We start from the raw sequence: 5,570 nt of genomic DNA, 5'->3' as shown, positions 1-5,570 counted from the left end.
AGTTTAGTCAGCCCTTCAAATAGAAATCTTTCTATCTCTTAAAAATATTACTAATTTTTTTTAAGGGAGTTTTAAAAAGTGGGAGGCAAGTGTGGGGCCTCCTCCTTCACATCTAGAAAGTTAGTGTGCATGTACCATTATCATTATTATCTATTGTGTGGAATTTCTAAATGATGTGACCTAGTGGGAGTAAATGGTGAAATTGTGAACATCATTGATGTGAGAAATCTATAATATCGTGACCTACTTCAATAAATGCATGTTTCAATTGGATTTTGATAGAGGTAAAATCAAAAGAAAGACCCTACAACTTACCGATTTTGTCGTTACCAATCTAGTTGATTCCACTTCATCGAGAGTGGTAAGTAGTGAAGATTCTTCCTGGGCAACGTTTTAGTTTAGGTGTGGTTGAATAGAGATAAAATGATTGATCGATAGTAGAGATTCTTCATGTCTTTTGTTCTTATTTTCCTCTATTTTCCAAGGAAATTTCCTTTGACAAATTGCTTCCATCGATTAGTTAAATTTTCATGTGAGCCCTTAAACAAGGTAAGTTGTAAAAAAGAAAGTGTGTTGATTAATATTTAATGAAGTTTAATTTGATTTTAGTTAGAACATTTCTCTCAAAATATTGCAAAATTCACTAGTGTTACCAAATATTTATGTCTTTACTGTCTTTCTAGTTCATTTTTATTTTCTTTTAATAAATTCTAAAATGAAGGATTAGTTCTAGTGAAACTAATATACTATATTCTACAATCTTGTACTTGAGTAGATTCATACATTCCCTAAATTTTTATATATATGCTTCTAAATAAAACATACTTTGACTTCACCTTTCATAGTACAAAGTTATTGGAAAAATTCCTCATATCTCTTTAATACCAATCTTCTTGCCCTTTCCCAAGGCTTGTTGATAGTTTTTCACTATCATAAAATAGTATTGAAGTGTTAGAAAAAAATTCACAAGAGACATCTCACCATATTATATTTTTTCTTTTTTCCTCAATATTGATAAAATGATTTGTATTAATAAATTTCATACATAATTCTAAAACAATTTAGAATAGACTATAATAAAAAGATAGAATGGTTAAAAAAATAATAATAATAAAAAAGTTAATGAAAAAAAATCTCTTAAGAAAGAAATCTAGACATAAAAGAAAAGATACCTTGAAATATTCCCCGAATTAAAGTATTTTAGATACATACCATAAATAAATATTATCTCCAATAGACTCATATTATTTATGAAAAACAAACAATGATACATATTTATAGGTACGTAAGACCCAACAATCCTCATATAAATTTGCTCGATACCAAACCGTAACTATTTTGATAGCAAACTGAAACTCAAAATCTCGTCTACAATTCCTCGACACCAAACGGTAACTATTTTCTTCTATCTCATTGTTTTCTTCATCTCCTTTGTTTTCTTCCTCACATGAAGTTGAAACTTCCCTTAGCTGTCTTTCTCTTTCTCTTTCCTCTTTCAAAGTTTCTTTCAAGATTGTTTTCAGCATATCCTTCACTTCCTCCTCGTGGTAAAACGTCTCTTATCTCTAACTTCAGCTTCTTGTACCTCTGAAGCCCTTTTCTTTTTAGGGAAAACCGTTGTTTCTTCTCTATTTCTCCTTTCAAAAGCTCTCTTTCCACTTCCTTGTGATATTCTTCTCTCTTAGTATCATCCTCGTGGGAGATTGTTCTCATCTTCTTCTCAGCCAAGTTGCAACTTGTCTTGTCCACTTCCTCATTGGTGTCTTCGTTTTTTTTTGTGGGCGGCCACTTCTCATCAATATACTGCTATCTGAATCTTTGTACCATAATCTTTGTTTCTTTAATTCCCGAAACAAAAATTCACATAGCAAAATCTTTAATTCCCAAAACTTTGTTAGCATAACCATTTGCTAACAATCATTTTGCTATCTTTGTTTCTTTAATTTGGATCCGCTATCTGAATCTTTGTTTCTTTAATTCCAGAAATTTTTGCTAACAATCATTTTGAATTAAAAAGATTCAGAATTATGTGAATATAAGGGCAGCATTAAATTCATCACTAGAGGTAGACGTACACCCTGAATATACTAGTTTCTGTTCAGCTTAAGAAGAATATTTTCACCTGAAATACTAGGTTCTTTCTTGTTTAGCTCCAGATTCTGCCAGAGGTTGGACTTATTAGGTTTGCTCTTCTTCTTGTTACCGTACCTTTTTAATTATTGCCCTGGATCATCCCTTAGCTATTTTGGCTTCAAAAACGTTCAAATTGTATTGTTATACATCAAAATAATCTTTGTATTATATAACAGTGCACACAGGGCTTTCTGTTGAGTCCCACAATCATTCTGCACCTATTTTACAATTTTTCTATCTACATAACAGACAAATTATGCATTGTAATACATCACAATTTTAGAACTAAATTAACCGCGCCCCTCCATCATTCTCTTGTCCATCCCAAAATTACGTTGATTTTGCAAACAGCCAAAACCAGATTCACTCCTGAAAGTATCTGACATTTAACAAGTATTTAAGAAATTTAGAGGACGAAAGATTAATATATGTGAACACTTGTAAATAAACGTGTTATTGCAAAATGTTATACCTGCAGAATCACATTTTCTTGGCAACGATCAAGATTGTCAACAAAGACTACTATCCTTGAATGCAGGAGGCATCTTGCCAACTGTAAAACAAAAAACAAGAAGAAAACAAGAGCTGCCTAACGATGAAAAATAACAAGAAATAACAAGAAAACAGCTAAGAATTTAACAAGAGCTGCACACGTCATTTGACGAGGAAAAGAAACGAAAGTAAAAGGTGTAAGTAAGCATACCATCTTCGACATTTTTTTTCTCTCTGGTGAGAGACCGGCTATCCATTTCTCACTTCGAATGAGATCCATGCTTGCTCCCTCGTCATATCTGCGTTGCCTAACGATGCTGCAACCCTAAGCAAATTCTCCGCCCTTGGTACTTGCATTATTTCACCACTTGTGCTCTCAAGAAATTTCTTGATATTAGAATTGGAGCTTAAACATTTTTCTGCAGAACCGATACCAACAGCAGAAGCAAACAAAAGCAGGCTTTTGTGTTCATCGGATTCCAATTTCTTCATAATACAGAGGCCTCATACACACACCCACTCTGTTTCCGCAGCTCCTCTGGAATCTGTGAATCGAAAATCCTTCTCAATTTCTCCCTGATCCAGCACCGCCAAAAGGGTCGACAAAAACTTTCGCCCGCCTTCCATCAATCTCAGGGGCAAAAATTTTGCCGATTGATCAAGAAAGCATTGAGTACTGCTTAGAATACCACAACACAATCAGAGCAGTTAATCATGTATGTAATAAGTTGCATGCAATAAAATTCTGTGTAGATAAAGCAGCTAAGGTAAATGGAGAAGTCGGTTTTTAGTAGACTCGACCTGTTATCCACACTTGACTGCCTTTTAGTAGAAGCAAACAAAAGCAGGCTTCTGTGTTCATCGGATTCGCATCATCACCATTTTCTGCTTGAGCGGCATAATACAGAGCTGTTTCGCCATCGTAATTGAGAGAAGAGTAGAGAAGAAAAACTAGAGACAGCTAAATCTGTGTATCTCTATTTTTTCTTGCTCTCTCTTCTTTCAAATTGATGTCGGCGCCAATATTTCTAGAGGTGTTTCTGTTCAATACAATTCAAAATAGAGAATATCTATATAAAGAGAATTAGAGTAAGTTTGAGTTAACGGCAGTGAGACTTGGCAACGTCTCACATTGTACTATTGATCATCACATGCCGACAGCAATCGCACTCATCATACATGATGGCCATGATATGCCATGGATAACTGCAGGTTAATAATTTATTTTTGCCCTCATAAATAACTTCTTATGGGGGATAACTGGAGGTTAATTGTTTTTTTGGTCCTGATGTATAGCCGCTTTTCGTGGATAAACGCATGCATATAATTTAAAATTTGCCGCTCAGAAAGGAAATTTGCGGCTTAAGTGTAAAAATTATTCTATTTAAAAAATATATATTTTAAACATAATTTTAAAGAATATATAATATCTATAAATATAACTTACATAGTTAAAAAAATAAAAATTTAAGATTTTAAAATATAAACTTAAAAATTAATCTAAATAAAATATAATTTAATTCGTTTAAATGTTATTAGAATATAACTAAATGATATATTTTAAATATTAAATATAAAGATATGTGAAAAAATAAAATTTATCAAAATACAGATTACCCATTTTTCTATAAAGCTAATAAAATTAAATATAATATTGCTTAATATTATATAGATTCTTAGTGGACTAAATATGGATGTCAATAACATAAATTTGATTGCATACTTATCAAATATCAAATCATTTATAGTATGTATAAATTATGTTATGTATAATTGGTCAATTGAACCAAATTTTTATGCATAATATGTAACTCAAAAGTATCATAGATATAAACGTGTAATTGATAATTGAACCAAATTTTTACAAATAATATGTAACTCAAAAGTATCTTACATAAATGATGTCTCTCTCTTGAATATGCAAGCAACTCCCTCCATGATCCCATTGTGAAAAGGGAAGGTAATTGAACTCACACATTAAAACAATACCTTTTATCCCCAAACATTAAATCTAACATTAGATACTTAACAAACTACCAAAATATGTAAGTGCAAGAAATTGTATTGATTATCCATAAGAGTCTCGATCATGTTATCTACAATGGTGTTGATCATGATCCTCCATTAGAATCTTGTCAGAACTTGTAAATTACAAAATTGAATTATTAAATCAATTCAAAATTCAAAAATTCAATTTTTTAAAAAATCAGTTCATATTTTTTTTACCATCTCCAATTTGCGTTGCATCCATTATTGTTGGTGTTTGGTTAAGATCAATACAAAATGGCAACCTATGTCCTCCAGTGCTTTGTTGATCATGTAAAGTTGCAACCATACATGCATTTGATAAATTGACATAGATAAAGAGTCAAGTGTAAGAGTAAAATATGTATAGTTAATCTAAATAACTTTAGTGTTCTTATTTACCTGGAATAGCTAGTTGAAATATCTGAGTGGGGATAACTCTAAGTGCTGATGGTTGAGTTTCAAAAATTGAACCTATTATTTATTTGATCAAATATATAAAAAAAAATTGGTTAAAAATAGGAACTAATAAATATTTCATATAATTATGGAACACTTTAAATAGTTAAAAAAATTACCATCTATAATTTGTACTTCATCTATTGTTGTTTGATTTAGATCAATAGAGAAGGGCAACTGGCGTCGAGCATTTTTTCCTTCATCGAAAGCTATAATGACATATTATTAACATATAAAATAAAAGAAAGAATTATTGCTATGTAAAAGTACTAAAATAATGTTGAAAGCATGTACTCACAACGTTGTTACTTGATATTAATAGTTTCATTGACTATTGCTATTCCTAAATGATTGAAGACCTTTTATCCTTTTTTTTCTACCACTTGTATACGGAAACTGGAATTTTTCATGCCCCTCAACTCTTTCATTTAAGCCTTGACGAATTGTGTTTCTTCTTTGAT

General features: G+C 31.3%; 1 long non-coding RNA gene across 1 annotated transcript; it reads right to left on the bottom strand.

Annotated features, from left to right (window-relative positions):
- Positions 1 to 1,316: 1,316 nt before the first annotated feature.
- LOC131071670 (uncharacterized) lies at positions 1,317 to 3,673 on the bottom strand. The gene is made up of 4 exons (XR_009112576.2): positions 3,427 to 3,673; positions 2,837 to 3,301; positions 2,606 to 2,686; positions 1,317 to 2,512 (listed from the first exon to the last, which is right to left on the bottom strand). It is a non-coding gene; the product is annotated as an uncharacterized LOC131071670 (long non-coding RNA).
- Between the last annotated feature and the right edge of the window lie 1,897 nt (positions 3,674 to 5,570).

The sequence above is a fragment of the Cryptomeria japonica genome, chromosome 4, assembly GCF_030272615.1.
Source record: "Cryptomeria japonica chromosome 4, Sugi_1.0, whole genome shotgun sequence".
NCBI lineage: Eukaryota > Viridiplantae > Streptophyta > Pinopsida > Cupressales > Cupressaceae > Cryptomeria > Cryptomeria japonica.
Note: the sequence above shows the minus strand (reverse complement) of the source record. Positions and strands in the feature narration are given on the sequence as shown.